Below are 16746 nucleotides of genomic sequence, written 5' to 3' on the forward strand. Positions count from 1 at the left end.
GTATTGCTAGAGGGTTGGAGTTTAAAAATAAGGAAGTCTTGTTACAACTGTGGGTGGTATAGGGTGTTGGTGAGGCCTGGAGTACTGTGTACAGTTTAAGAAAGGATATATTGGCATTGGAGACTGTTCACTAAGCTGATTCCTGGGATGAAGGAGTTGACTTATCAAGAACAGCTAAACAGGATAGGTTTTATTCATTAGAGTTTAGAAGAATGAGGGGTGATCTTATTGAAACGTACAAGATTCTATGGGGGCTTGACAGGGTATATGTTGAGAAGATGTTTCCATTAGTGGGGGAATCTCGAACTATGGGACATAGTTACAGAATTAGGGGACATTAATTTTAAACTGAGATGCGAAGGAATTTCTTCTCTCAGAGGGTAGTGAATGTCTGGAATTCTGTTCCCCAGAGAATTGTGGAGGCTAGATCACAAAGTGTTTAAAGAAGAGGTAGATAGATTTTTGAATTATTGGTGAGTTGGCACGAAAGAGGAGTTGAGACCTGGGGCAGATCAGCCATGACCTTTTTGAATGGCTGGGCAGTCTTGAGGGGCCAAATGACCTACTCCTGGTCCTATTTCTTATGTTCTTAAGTGCTTTGGTGTGCGTGAAAAATGACGTTTTACCCTCCGGCCACAATGGATGGTTTTTTGTGCTGTATCGTCCGCATCCCACCTCATTAATTATGCAGAAACAGGAAACACGTTGTCTTGCTGACCTCTCAATCACCCTCCACACTGTTACCTCACTGTTTCCTCACTCCAGCTGCCAAATCTAAACCGCAGCTGTGCACACATTTCTCAATGCTTGCAGCCCAGGACTGCATCAGTGAAAACATGGCCCTGAAAGCCAAGAAGAGTTCAGTGACCTGTCACTGGAATGCCTTTTGGAGGTCTGCCGTGATGTCCTCCACCCCCGCTCTGGACACCGGAGTTCCAGCAATCTCACCACTCCATCTTGGGAGGTGGTGGAACTGGTGGTCAGTGCCAACACTGCCCAGAAGAGGTTGGCCATCCAATGCAGAAAGAAGATGAATGATCTCACCTGTTCAGCCAAGGTAAGGCAACCATCTCATCACTCTTAAGCTCACACACTCAAAAGGTCATCACACATTCACTGGTATCTCACTCACTGCCAGCTCAAGGGACCACTCATTCTCTCACACACCTTCACATCTCCATCTGGCCTCATCTCCTCTGGAGACTGCCTCCTCAACCCTCACCATCTTGAGGCCACTTGCACAGATCAACTTGTGCCCTAACATTCTAGGCTACCACCGCCCCCCCCACCTTCCCTAGCACAGCCCTCATCCTGCTGCCTCTTCCCTTGCCTGAAGCCACTTCACCCCCTTCCCCAAGCAAGCCCTAGCACTGCGGCCGTTGAAAAGCCACCCCGACCTTACGATTGGTCTGGTAGGTAGGGACCTGCCTGTGAGCCCCCCCCAAAAGTGATGTGGTGCTGTCAGCGAAGCCTGGCACTGATGACCGCCAGCGCTGCCTGAAGCAATGTAGGCAAACAATGTTCAAACCTGTCCTTCAACAGCCAACCACATGAACTCCCCATGCTTGACAAACTGAGATAATTAGTAAAAACTCACTAAAACTTTCAAAACCTGATGCAAAAGATGAGAACTCCAAAATATTTTTGACAACTTGACACATTTTCCAGTGGTTTGGGTTTTTTTAATGAGGGCAGCGATTGGATTTTCTTTTAATATGTTGAATAAAACAGAAGGCACATTTGTCCAATTTTATTACAAATTCCTCTATTTGGGAAGTAATTATTATTTCACATTTTATAACATGTTTTTCTCATCAGCAGCAGGGAATATATTACCAGGAGGGCTCAAAGTCCCAAGCGAAGTGCAGCTCACAAGTGCACGACACTTCTGTACAGTTTGCCCAGATGATGCAGCATGGGAGGATGTACCCAGCGAGCAGGGCTTATAGTGAGATGCTAAAGCATTGAAATTAGGTTACCAATGTGCAGCGGTGGGAAACACAGCCCGCCATTAACGGGTGGAGCGGATGATTACAAGCTGATTTCACGGCAGCATGAAACCAATTTTCGGCCTTCTCGTCACATTGACACCCAACGCCAATGGGATTGGAAAATTCCAGCCAAAGTGAGATTCATTGAAACTTTTGATTCCTTCCAGTAATAGATTCCCTGCAATGGAATCATCAGAATAGTGCCAATTAAATCACAGATTGTATGTGAATGGTAGTGTTCACTGTTATAGCTACTATCTGCACTCTACAGAGCAAGAGTTCAATTCTATCATGTGTCAATTCCCTTATTTGTGGTTGAGCAGTTTTGTATTAGAACTCAATTTGATATGACAGATCAGAAACATGCTGCCTGAGGGATGGGTAGCATTCTGCTGATCAAGAATTTGTTAAGACAAAAGATTCCTTGAGTTTAAACTATGGAAACTGGCTTAAGTGCCCAGGTTAATGAGGATTCAATGGGACTTTAGCACTGGAGCTCATGTGGCAGCTGGGTGGGGTGGGCGTGGGTGGGGGTCATACACTTCCAGAAGAAGGCATTTAAGTGTGGCACAAGTGGCCTATTGGGGAAAAGATGTTGGGCAACGGGTTAAAGATGAAAGATACCCATGTCTTCCATGTGGGAATCATTTTCAAATGAAGACTGTTTATCTTTAGTGCCAACCTTTATTCTTGGCCTGGACCTGCTCTTCACCGAAATAGTGCTATGGGACCATTTACATCCACCAGGCCCTTGGTTTAATGTCTCATGTATGAGAAAACTCCTCTAGTATCCACGGGTGTTGGATTAGCAGCACAGCCTGTCCTCCCTCTGCTGTTCATTTTCAAGCTAGAAGCTATACAATCTCAATGTTGAAGTTCTATCCTGGGTGTCTTACTCTAAGAGGAGATCTGGCAGGAGACAAAGGCCTTTCCTTCGAAGTACATTTATTGACATAATTAACTATATACAAAGTTACAGCGCATAAAGACAGAGTGACAGTCCCCCTCTTCAACTCTTCTCACACTTATCTCTCTGAGTGACATCAGTATGACATATCTCCTTCCGCACATGCCCAGTAGCTGTTATTAGAGTGGTGTTAGAGTTAATCCTTTGCTCTACATCTCCCCCCAAGTCTTTACTCCGAGATTATTATACATACATCCTCCTACACCTCCCCCAAAGTCTTTGATTTTAAAGAGATAGTCTTCTTAACAACTTCCTGAACATGTGCAGAGTTCTTTTGGAGGTTGTTGAGGATCTAGCTTTCCGAAGTCCTTCCCTGAGGGTTGTCACTCCTTGTTTCCCTCATTGGTGGGTTAGTTGGCGTGGGGTTCTCCTGGGCTCTGGGTACGCAGCTCATTCTGCTAATGGTGTTCTCTTCATTGAAATCAAGCTATTCCTTTTTCTTCAGACAATACCTGCTTTTGTCCGGACCAGATATGAGCTCAGTTGTTATAACTTTTCTTCTGCACTACCTAGTCACTGCTGGTCTCTAATCCACACCATGGCCTGAATTCTACCCTCGGGGTGCGCCTGAAGTCGGTGTGGCCAGAAGCGGATGTAACACCCGCTCCAGGCCGAGTTTGCGCTGTGAACACGACCTTGTGCTGGGTGGCTAATTAGGGCCCACCCAGCGTGAAACGCGACTGCCGAATGTGTTTTCCATGCACGGGGGTGGGAACACATTGGGCGCCAGGTCCAATGGGGGACCCGGTGGTGTGTTTAAAAATGGAAGGAATCTTTGGCCTTCAGAACAGCAGCAACCTCAAAAGAGGTGCTAATGCCCCTGTGACTGCAGAGATCAAATCCCAAGGAGTTGTACAAAAACCATTTACATTTCGAAGGCCAGGCTCTGGCCAATGGAGATGATCAGTCTGCATGAACAAAGGACCCTGAAACCTCCTTGGGTACATGCGCAGTAGCTATTATTAGAGTCACATTAGAGTTAAACCTTTACTCTACATTTCCTCCTAATGAAATCATCTGCTGCTATTCAGTGACTATCTCCCAGTACTATATTAGATTAGTTTGTTAAAAGGTTGGCAACATCAAAATGGCTTTGTTTCTATTCAAATGTCAGTATAAAATGGTGACTTGACCATTTTCCTACTTTACAGGTTACATATATCTTATTAGAATAAAATCTAAAATCTAAGCCAGTTGTCAACCAATATTCACTATAAGCCCACTGACTCCCTCAGCTTCCTTGACTACATTTCCTCCAACACCACTTCCTATAAGGATTCTATTCCATATTCTCCCAGTTTCTCCATCTCCTTTACATCTATTCTGGTGATCCCACCTTCCATATTAATGTTCCTGAGGTGCTTTATTCTCAACTCACCGCCATGCTTGACAACCATATTTGTTCTTTTTCCTTCACGTTTGCTCTCACCCTTTCCTTCCCAGACAGAAGCACGATTGTGTCCCCCTTGTCCTCACCTCTCACCCTACCACCTACCAACATCCACATTCATATGAACATACAAACAAGGCCATTCGGCCCCTCAAGCCTGCTCTGCAATTTAATAAGATCAAGGCTGATCTAATAGTAACCTCAAATCTGCATCCCGCCTACGGCCAATAACCTATCACCCCCTTGCTTACCAAGAATCTATCCACTTTTGCCTTAAAAATATTCAAAGACTCTGCTTCCACCACCTTTTCAGGAAGAGAGTTCCAAAGATTCAGGACCCTCTGAGAGAAAAAATTTCACCTCATCTCCATTTTAAATGGGTGACCCCTTATTTTTAAACGGTGATGCCAAGTTCTAGATTCTCCCACATCCACCCTGTCAAGTCCTCTCAGGATCTTATATGTTTCATTCAAGTCATCTCTTACTCTTCTAAACTCCAGTGGACACAAGCCTAGTCTGTCCAACCTTTCCTCATAAGACAACCCGCCCATTCCAAATATTAGTCTGGTAAACCTCCTTTGAACTGCTTCCAACACATGATTCCGCTATTCTCATTTTCACATCATCATTACCATATCCCTCCTTTTGTCTTCCACCACCATCACATTTGTTATTTAATCTCTGCTGTCTTCCACAGATCTTTCCTTTTTGACTTTCCCTCCCCCTTTCTCTGTTGCCATCCTTGCTCAAACACTGATATATCTCTAACTTCTTCCAGCTCTAACAAAATATCACTGGCTTACAATGTTAGCTCTGTTTCTCTCCCCACAGATGCTGCCTGAGCTGCTGAGTATTTTCAGCATCTTGTATTTTAATTGGAAGCAAATAATATGATTAAAAGGCAGGTTCACCAGCTCCTCTTAGTGCCTCGATGGTCAACACAGGGCAGGTTGAACAATACCCAGGTGTGTTCTAAAGATTGCCATTCCCTCAGTGAAGGAAAACGTGGAAGGTGGAGGAAGGCTAAATGGCATAAAATTGGTTCAAATTAATAAAACCTCATAGCTGCAGGCACAAAAGAGGAATTTTAATTTGGAGGAGCCCATGGGTTTGGGAGGGGATGGGAAGTTAAAACCGCTGTAGTTAAAGACTCATTGGGAAGCTGTCTCCAAGTCACCAAGTAACCCTGGAGCTATCAATGTAACAGCAACCTATTGAGGAACAGCAGAGAATGTATAATATACTGAGAGGCTTTCTGAACATACTGAGAGAGTGCCAGCAGACACAATGGAGCAGTCCGCCTCAAGCATGAGTGGGATGATATCACAGGGCAGCATCAGAGAGCTCTCCATTGAAGCAAATAGTATTAGTGTGTTCAAAAAACAACTCAAGGTGACTGTCAGAGGAGGCAGAGCTGTGATCAACAAAAAAGTTTGGCTGTTGAACCAAGTGATGTTTTCCTTTTGGTTAAAGGATAGGCTCCACAGAGTTAACACAATGGGCACTGTGTGGGCATCACGCTTTCCTGGATAGGTTTTCATTTTGGAGTTTCATCTCCTCAGTTTAGTTTCGATTCACATTCAGGAAATGACCTCAAACGATACATCACGGGGCTGATAAATGAACTGATAAACAACAAACCAAATATTCTTCTTGATCAGCTCACCATTCCAAGCAGACTTGAAGCTGAGAAAGGAACACATTTTCCATCTGATCAGCATTATAAAGTAAAGATAACTGGGATTTTTTTAGTATTGAAATTTGCTTGTGGAAGATTGAACAAGGAGTTGTTTATAAGAAAGTAATTAGCATACTCTACAAAGCATTTAAAACTCGCCACAGAATCACACAGTGCAGAAGAGGCCCTTCGGCCCGTCGAGTCTACACCGACACGTGAGAAACACCTGACCTACCTACCTAATCCCATTTCCCAGCACTTGGTCCATGGCCTTGAATGTTATGACGTGCCAAGTGCTCATCCAGGTACTTTTTAAAGGATGTGAGGCAGCCCGCCTCCACCACCCTCCCAGGCAGAGCATTCCAGACCGTCACCACCCTCTGGGTAAAAAAGTTTTTCCTCACATCCCCCCTAAACCTCCTGCCCCTCACCTTGAACTTATGCCCCCTTGTGACTGGCCCTTTAACTAAGGGGAACAGCTTCTCCCTATCCACCCTGTCCATGACCCTTATAATCTTGTAACACCTCGATCAGGTCGCCCCTCAGTCTTCCCTGCTCCAACAAAAACAACCCAAGTCTATCCAACCTCTCGTCATAACTTAAATGTTTCATCCCAGGCAACATCCTGGTGAATCTCCTCTGCACCCCCTCCAGTGCAATCACATCCTTCCTATAATGTGACGACCAGAATGAACACAGTACTCCAGCTATGGCGTCACTAAGGTTCTATACAACACCAACATGACCTCCCTATGCCTCGATTGATAAAGGCAACTGTCCCATATACCTTTTTCACCACCCCACTAACATGCCCCTCCGCCTTCAGAGATCTATGGACACACACGCCAAGGTCCCTTTGTTCCTCAGAACTTCCTACTGCCATGCCGTTCATTGAATACTTCCTTGTCAAATTACTCCTTCCAAAGTGTATCACCTCACACTTTTCAGGGTTAAATTCCATCTGCCACTTATCTGCCCATTTGACCATCCCGTCTATATCTTCCTGTAGCCCAAGACACTCAACCTCACTGTTAACCACCCGGCCAATCCTTGTGTCATCCGCAAACTTATTAATCCTACCCCCCCATGTAGTTGTCTATGTCGTTCATATAAACGACAAATAATAGGGGACCCAGCACAGATCCCTGTTGTACGCCACTGGACACTGGCTTCCAGTCACTAAAACATCCTTCTGTCATCACCCTCTGCCTCCTACAACTAAGCCAATTTTGAATCCACCTTATCAAATTACCCTGTATCCCTTGTGCATTTGCCTTCTTTATAAGTCTCCCATGTGGGACTTTGTCAAAGGCTTCGCTGAAATCCATATAAACTACATCAACTGCACTACACTCATCTACACACCTGGTCACCTCCTCAAAAAATTCAATATAATTTAGTAGGCATAACCTCCCTCTGACAAAGCCATGCTGACTATCCCTGATCAAACCTTGCCTCTCCAAGTGGAGATAGATACTCTCCTGCAGAACTTGCTCCAATAATTTCCCTACCACTGATGTGAGACTCACTGGCCTGTAGTTCCCTGGCTTATTTCTACAACCCTTCTTAAATAGCAGAACCACATTAGCTGTTCTCCAGTCCTCTGGCACGCCCCCGTGGCCAGGGAGGAATTAAAAATTTGGGTCAGAGCCCCTGCGATCTCCTCTCTTGCCTCCCTCAGCAGTCTGGGACATAAATCACCCGGACATGGAGATTTGTCTACTTTTAAGCCTGCCAACACCTCCAATACCTTGTCACTCCCTATATCAATTTGCTTAAGAACCTCGCAGTCTCTCTCCCTGAGTTCGATACCTTCATCCTCATTCTCTTGGGTGAAGACGGACGTGAAGTATTCATTCAACACTCTAGTGGTGTCCTCTGGCTTCACCCATAGATTGCCCCCTTGGTCTCTTATGGGCCCTACACAAAGCTGGAATTATTTGTTTACAGAGAGAGGGTGAGGTGCTGAATAAGACTGGTAATGGTCAGAAACAGATCTGTTCATTCTTTATATTATGTAACAATTCAAATTCAAATTAAAATGTTTCCAATTGGACTTCATGGATGTACAAAATTTAATTTGCATTTGATATTTGTATTCTGTCAATACCCTCAGGTCGTTTGCACTTTCTGAAGAGAAAAAAATTTTCTGGCCCATTGTAATCTAGAAAGGATTTACTAATGGAAAATGTTGTCTCTTAGCACTTAAATATGTTTAAACCAAAGCAATCAGAACAATAAATCAAATGGAGAACACAGCATGAACTGAGATGGACAGGAGTGAATGTAACATGGAATGTATTATTGTTAACATGTGGCAGATGATGTGTGCCTGGTGGATCAAATCACGAGGGAAACTTGGTCATGTTATCACAATGGTTTTGCAATTTGTATTTATTTCAAGATGTGTGCCCTGAATTCAGAAGTTATAAGTCTACCAAGACTTCAGTGATTTTTAAACAACTAAATTAAAAATTTATTAACAGAAGCAAATATTTCAAGCACATACATATGTCTACAAATTACTACTATAATAACTCCTAAAACCCCTAATTAATCTGGCTTCTAGTTATACCCCCATTAAGGCAATGGTTAAAAAAATAGATTTTAAACAGATCCAGCAAGTTAGCACAATACCTTGGACAGTAGAATTCAAAGCGGCTTTCCCAGCTTCGGTTTCTATAGGTAGCTGGCTGAATGCACAAATACTGGAGGCTTCACACACTTCTGTTTGATCTTCCCCTTTCTCCTGACACATAGCCTCATTCTCAAAAGCGAAATTACTCGCTGAAGATAACCCATCCTCTGACCTGCCCTCGTTAGTCACAGTGTTAATGTGGCTGGTCAAGTTCAGTTTCTGGTCAATGATAGCCACCAAAGATTCTCTTGGTGGGAGATTCAGTGATGATAACACCATTGAATGTCAAGGAGAGATAGTTGGAGTCTCTCTTGTCAGGAAAAATCATTGCCTGGTACTTGAGTGATGCAAACATTAATTGCCATTTATTAGTTCCAAGCAAGAATGTTGTCCAGGTCTTGCTGAATGTGGGCAGGGTCTGCTTCATTATCTGAGGAGTTGCAAATGTAACTCAACACTGTGCAATAATCAGGGAACACACCCATTTCTGATTTTTTGATGAAGGAACGGTCAGTGATGAAGCAGGACACTTGGCCTGGGACAATGCCCTGAAGAACTCCTGCTGGGATCTCACAAGTCAAATTGCAAATCCTCAGTGAGGAGGACGACCCCCATCAAAATTCAATTCTTCAGGGTGCAAGGATAGGTATTCTGATTACGACCCATGTTTTCTGAAGCAGATTTGTTTAATGAATAATGATCAACAGCCATCAAAAGATGGTGCTGGAGTTCAACTGCATACCTTGTAGTTTAAATAACAAGTTAGTAATTTGAAACTGTTTTCAATTTAATCATCTTCTACATTTAAAAATGTATTTTGTCCTAAAATTGAATTTGCTTAAAGATGCATAAATATAATTAAAGATTAATGTTTATTATAATGAAATATTGGATTTCTTACGGTTTATATCACTGTCTTATTTTCCAGTAAAGTTAGAGAAAGAGACAATTCAACCTCAGCAGTTCCACTCGATATTGTGAAATGTTCACAAATTCTGATGTGGGGCAAAATCAAGTACATTGACTATTAGCTTATAACTGATTTGTGTATGAAGTTGGCACAAGATTTCTGTGAACATTTAAAGGTGTCTGCACAAGGCACCATGATTACCTATGTTGATAATGCAAGAGGCAGGGTTGTTTTGTCCAGATACAGCATGAAAATGGTGCACAGCTTCTGTAAAAGCTATATCCATATACCAATCTAGACTTTGTACTATGTAACTGTGTTTATGTTCACTATGCCACTATTGTTTTCAAGAATTGTCCTTCTTAATCTTGACTTTAGGGAATCCCATTCTCCAACAATCAAGACTCTTTGCCTGAGTCTCCCAAATCCCTGTGATTGGCCACCTCCTCACCCCGATTACTCTCTTTCTCCGATTCTAACATGGACTATTCTAGTCCCTTAGATTCGCCAACCGTTTTCCCTACCCGGAAGCCACTGTCAATCAGGAAACCGATTAGTGATACTCCACGCCCTCTTTTCAGATATACAACCACGGCATGTGAGGAAATCCTGACTTCCAGGTTTCCTGTGCATTCAGGACACACCACCAACACCCAACAACTCCTGGTCAGTCACATGAGTAAAAAATTCAATGCATGGCCCTTTAGAAGATTGAGGATATCTGAGTGACGGGGCTTCTCTTCTGCTTTATGAACATGTTGGGATGGGGAATGACCTGGCTCAAAGCCAACATGGACCCTGTGAAGGAGTAGTATGGTAATCCTGTTTGGTGGAGAGTTACTTGGGCTGTCAATATGAGAAGGAAGCATATCAGAATTAGTACTCACAATTTAGTGGGGAGACTCCTATTTCAGAATGGAATGCAGGAATGAGAGGAGATATACTGGACAAACCCAACAGGCAGGTTGAGTACTTCAACCAGTTCTCCTCTACAATATCAGTGGGAGTGGGAGTGGCTGAGGTATACTGTGCACCAGGTGAGAAAATTAACTGGCCAGGAACAAGTAATAAACCAGCACTGAAGACACAAGTATAAGTTAGCCAAGGTTTTGTAGTCCTTTTGCAGTCAACAGAGGAAACACTTGAATTAGTTGAACAAGACTTGCAGAAGCCCCCTGATCTTCCATATGTGCTTCATTATGGAGCAAAACCTTACAGAACTAAAGGGGATGTGGAAAAAGCTGTGGAGTTGTCAAAGAAAGGATTAGAAATTTGTCCACATTCTACCTTCATATACCATCAAATAGGTTAGTGTTACATAACCAAATCAAATCAACAGATGAATTATCCAGGCAGCAAAGGTCCTCGTAATTTTAACTGAAAGCTAAATTGATCAAACAATGCAAGTATCATTTCATTGTGAGTGTCTGTGTGCAGAGATCATCTTTCTGTCATGAGAGGTTTCCTGGTCATTGAGTTCAGGAGTCAGGAGCAGCTGTTAGATGAAGAAATTTGCTGGAGTGGAGAGGAAGTGCTTCAATTAGTCTGAGATGGACTTTGATTTTTTTTTTCTCTTACAGTAACACACAGAAAGATTTGTTAAAAGTGGAGCTCGATCAACTTCAATGTCTCTTCGCATGGGCTCCACAGAAAGAAAATATTGACCTCAATGATATGAAGAAAAGATTAGAAGACTTAATACAGACTGGTGTGAAATATCAAGCCACAGTGTACAGCCAACTGGCTTTTGTAAACTGTCTGCAAGGAAACCATGATGTGGCAATTCAAAACTTACAGGAAGCTGAAACATTTCTGAGGGAGAATCATGAAGATGAATTTGACAAAAGAAGAATCATCACCCATGGAAACTATACCTGGGTATATTATCACATGGGACAACTGACAGAGGCTCAGTCCTACCTCGACAAGCTGGAGGAGATCTGTAAACAATTTCCTGATGCCTCTCGTTATACAGCAATGATTCCTGAAGTATATGGGGAGAAGGGTTGGGCACTGTTGACAACTGATGCTCAATATTATGAAGAGGCAATGGAATGTTTTAAAAAGGCTTTGGAGTAAGGTCCGGAAAACATTGAATGGAAATACGGCTATGTGATTATTCTGTCTCAGCTGGAGGAGTTTCATTGTACCTCACAGAGTTGTGAGCCTTTTGAATCTGTGAAGCAGTGGAGACGTGTGCTGGAGCTTGATCCTGATCACACATTCGTCATGGTGCAGTTGGCACTAAAACTGCAAAGCTTGTATCAAAAAGATGAAGCACTCAAATTAGTTGAACAAGCATTGCATAAGTCCCCTGATCTTCTCTACGTGCTTCGTTATGCAGCAATATTTTACAGAAAGGAAGGAGATACGGAAAAAGCTGTGGGGCTGTTGAAGAAAGGATTAGAAATTAGCCCACACTCTACCTTCTTACTCCATCAAATGGGTGTGTGCTACAGAACCAAACTAAATGCACTGATGAAATATCAAGGCAGTAAAGATCCTCACAATCCTACTTTTGAACAGAAAGCTGAATTGATCAAACAATGCAGGTACCATTTTCAAAAGACAATTGAGAACCGACCACTAACATCTATTTTAGGCCACCTGGATTTGGCAAAAATCTATTCAATAAATGAAGAATATCTCAAAGCAAACGAGATCTACAACCATCTACTGAAATTGGAAAGTATTCGTCCAGAAAGTAAGCAGGACATATGTTTACAGGCGGGTTTATTTGAACTCAATCACAAAGAATCTGAATCAAATGCCATCACCCATTTTCTGGAAGGACTGAAAGTCAATTATGACTCAATAAATCAGAAAAGGTGTCGAGAAAACTTGGAGATGACATCAGCAAGACGGCTTCGCAGGAACCCAAGATACAGCAAGGCCCTTGGTGTTCTTGGGTTCTCGCACCTGGTGGATGGTGAGAGATGTGAAGCTATTAAATGCTTTGATACGGCCTTGGAGTTTGATCCTGACAATGAAGAATATCTAAATGTTCTTTGTGAATTACGCCTTTCCGTCGAGGACAACAATGACTTTCCCAACTAAAACTAAACACATTTTGAAAACTGCATTGACGCCCCTGATCTATAAACAGGTTCAGTCGGGCACATTGGAGGCTTTTCCTGCTCCCCCAGCCCCCACTCCCCCAGCCTCCCTTGGAAAATCATTTTGCATTCTAGAGGCGCCAGACTCGAGTCACACCCCTCACAGGTGATTCTCAATGCACACCTGCACACCACCTCTCTCTCCCCCATGAGCAATTGAAAATCCTGCCCTTTCTCCCCATTCTGTCTCCAACAGGGAACAGCCCTCCCTCCCAGTGAGAATGCATGCAGCAGTCCCAGCTAAGTTCCAGGGGGTGGCAGTGTGTGGCCATTAGTTGCACACGTCATTTCTGTCCAAATGGGGTGTACGTTTTAATAAAAATCACATTCAGGAGTCTTCAAGTGAATGCTGTCTTACAATGATATGCATAATTTGTGGGGGGTGTGGGCGTGAAGGGGAACTGATTTATGATAGTCAATTCAATCTAATTTCATGTGAGAAGAGGAAGCTTAAGTTTCTGGGAGCTCAGAACGCTGGGAGAAATGGGGAGTGGGGTAATTCATAGGGTTTGGAAGCAATGAATGTAGGATCCCAGGATCTGGAAATACCTTGAGGCAAGTCTTGGAGCTTTCTTGGATAATTAATTGGTTAGCAGGTGAGAGACAGAGAGTTGGGGTAATGGGTGTGTACTCTAATAGGTAGAAAATGATTAGCGGTACCCTCAGAGATCAGTGCTGAGGCTCAGCTTATCATTATAATTATATATCCATGACTTGGATCAAGGAGTAGAAGGCTATGTGTCCAAGCTTGTTAACGGCATTTTGATGGGTGGCACAGTAAATAGTGCAGATAGGATTAGAAAACGGCAAGGGACATTGATGGATTAAGTGAGTGGCAGATAGATTTCAGTGTGAGGAAATATGAGATTATGCGTTTTGAAGCTAAGAACCATCAGAATATTGTCTCAATGGTGATATGTACACAGTTGCTAAATCTGGTGGACAAATAGAATAAATAATCAGAGATGTTAATGCATTATTGGCCTTTATATCAGTGGGGCTAGTATACAAAGGATACAAGTTATGCTACAGTTGCTTAAAGCTCTCGTTAATACATATGTTCTTTACACAAAGAGTAATGGAAATCTAGAACATTCATTCCCAGGGAAGTTCAATTGAAAATCTCAAAAGTGAGATTGATACACTTTTGTTAGGCGGGGACATGAAGAGTTATGGAACGAAGGGTCAGTGGAGTTGAGATAAGGATCAGCCGTTATCTAATTAAATAGTGGGACATGTTCTTGTCTATGTTCCTATTAAGGGGTGATATCAGATTTCAGCAATCACTCATGAACCAGTTGTTAATTTTTGCTGGCCTCTTAGAGCATTACTGCATTCCAATGGTTTTTCCCTCTATCTGAGGAATGTGGGGCAGGTCAGACTGCAATGGAATTGTTCCAAATCCACCTGCTCTGACCCGTACATCTACTCAGCTATTCAGGCTTTGCCACCATTGCAACACTGATATTGTAACACTAACAATGTCAGAGTGATATATGCATAAAATAGGTTTTGTTCTGTGTTTTCTTGCAGCAAGAAGGATTCCTTGAAAGCAAAACTCAGTCAGCTTCGATGTCACTTCACGTGGGCTCCACAGAAAGAAAACATTGACTTGGATGATCTGAAGCAAAGATTAGAAGATTTAATACAGACTGCTGTGAAGTATCAAGCCAGGTCATACAATCAACTCGCTTTTGTAAACTGTCTGCAAGGAAACCATGATGTGGCAATTCAAAACTTACAGGAAGCTGAAAGATTTCTGAGGGAGAATCATGAAGATGAATTTGAAAAAAGAAGCATCATCACCTATGGAAACTATGCCTGGGTATATTATCACATGGGACAGCTGACAGAGGCTCAGTCCTACCTCGACAAGCTGGAGAGGATTTGTAAAATATTTCACAATGCCTCTCGTTATACAGCAATGATCCCTGAAGTATATGGAGAGAAGGGTTGGGCACTGTTGATATCAACCAGGAAGTATTATGACGAGGCAAAGGAATGTTTTGAAAAGGCTCTGGAGGAAGATCCTGATGACATTGAATGGAATGCTGGCTATGCAATTGTCCTGCTTCGTCTGGAGGAGTTTTCTGGTGCTCCAAAGAATACTGATCCCAGTCAATCAATGAAGCAGTTGAGACGTGTGCTGGAGCTTGATCCCAATGACTCTGTTGCCATGGTGCTGTTGGCTCTAAAACTACAAGAGTTCAAGCAAAAGGAGGAAGCCTTCACATTAGTTGAACAAACATTGCAGAAGTCTCCCGATCTCCCATATGTGATTCGTTATGCAGCAAAATTTTTGATAAGAGAAGGAGCTGTGGAAAAATCTTTGGAGCTGTTAAAGAAAGCATTGGAAATTACCCCCAACTCTGCCTTCTTGTACCACCAAGTCGGTTTGTGTTACAAAATCAAGCTGATGTCACTGATCAAAAATTCACGCAGCAGAAACTCTCGCAATCCTGCTTTTCAACAGAAAGCTGAATTGATTAATCAATGTAAGTACCATTTTGAAAAGGCATTTGAGCTTCGCCCATTAACATTTGTTATTGCACAGCTAGATTTTGCAACTATCTGCTCATTAAATGGAGAATATCGATTCCGGGTGGTCTTCTTGGATTTATGCACCAGCTGGATGGGGAGAAGTGTGAAGCTATTGAATGTTTTGAAAAAGCCTTAGAGATTGATTGTGACAATGAAGAATATCTAAGTGCTCTTTGTGTATTAATTTACGTCTTTCTATCTAGCTCAACAATGATGTTCCCAGCTAAAGGTGTAGTCATTTCCACTTTGGTTCCAGTTAGGAACCTTGCATAATGATGCTTGAAATTCTGATGATTAGACTTCAGCTCAAATTATTGCTAAACTGTGTTGCATAATTACAAACACGAAGTATTCCAGTAACCAATGTATTGAGTCGGTATAATAGAATGGAAATGTGTTTTGTTCTTTTGCATAACAAATAATTAATGATACATTGAAGAGTGATAACCTAATACATTTCATTACTACGGCAAAAATGGGTTTATCATGAAAAATAAACTTTTCAATAGAGTCAAGCTCTTTACCTGTGAGAAATCTGTTTTGAAATCAGTGAAAATGACGAAAAAAATCTACCTGATCTATGAACAAGTTTGGCAGTTGCTCATCTGGCTTATTTAATATAAACTGTTAATGCTTTCATTCTAATCAATCATTTTGTCAATGCACGAAGATTCATGAGTGCAGCTCCCACGCACATTACTGCCCCATTTATATGAATGCGATATTTCCCCCCATACTCGTTGGCCGAAATAACGCATGAAATGTTTTCTCTATTTCTCAGTAACAAACTGCCTGCCGCTCCCTGATTTTCAGCCTCTTCAATGTGAGCGCTTAAATTCCACTGTGTGGCTTACAGTTAAAGTAGAGAAAAATGGATTAAAATGGTCAAAAAGTAAAGGCTTCTAGTTGCAGTTAGAGATTTTTCAGCTGGAAATGTTAATTTGCTGTAATATCAGAGACTGAATATTACATAACCAACAAAAGGAAAATGCATTTGCAATTTTTTTTCTGTCATTGATCTGTGCTACTGCTGACAATGATCTTCACAGTCTGGTCAACTGCATCAGCTCTGTACGGAATGTTCAGACCAACCTTTAACACTGGCAATAAATTTAACAGCTGTTGTTTGTGGGGTGAACCATGGCACCTGGCCTGCTTGACATCGCCATAGTCCTATTAGGGGAAGATTGAGAGAGGAATGGTTGGAAAGGACCAGAGGATTCGAGTGCTGGAAGAAGCTAACATTGGGAGAGGCCTTATGTCCTATTTAGACCTACTGGAAAAGCCACACTTGGAAGAGGTCAGTCTTTCTCTGGAGGTTTTACTTCTTTTATGTACAGTGTTGGAAGCTGCTTTAAACATATTGGAGGATGTCTGGTCCCTATGGGACTGTACCACTAATAAGTCAACATCTTCAGGATCTGGATTCTGGATTTACTGACAAGAGGAAACATCCTCTCCAAGTCCACCTTGTCAATACCATTCAGGATCTTATATACTTCAATCAATTCACCT

The 16746-nt window shown here is 42.4% G+C and overlaps 2 pseudogenes across 1 annotated transcript in view; both read left to right on the plus strand.

Annotated features, from left to right (window-relative positions):
* Positions 1 to 16406, plus strand: part of LOC144695067 (antiviral innate immune response effector IFIT1-like) — a 32091-nt pseudogene extending 15685 nt beyond the window's left edge. The window contains exons 2-3 of the transcript XR_013579857.1: positions 14224 to 15185; positions 16351 to 16406. The product of XR_013579857.1 is annotated as an antiviral innate immune response effector IFIT1-like (transcript). The remainder of the gene's footprint in view (positions 1 to 14223; positions 15186 to 16350) is intronic.
* On the plus strand, positions 2055 to 12631 carry LOC144694719 (interferon-induced protein with tetratricopeptide repeats 5 pseudogene; annotated as a pseudogene).
* Positions 16407 to 16746: the final 340 nt, after the last annotated feature.

This window comes from Cetorhinus maximus, chromosome 20 (genome assembly GCF_964194155.1).
Source record: "Cetorhinus maximus chromosome 20, sCetMax3.hap1.1, whole genome shotgun sequence".
NCBI classification, from domain to species: Eukaryota; Metazoa; Chordata; class Chondrichthyes; order Lamniformes; family Cetorhinidae; genus Cetorhinus; species Cetorhinus maximus.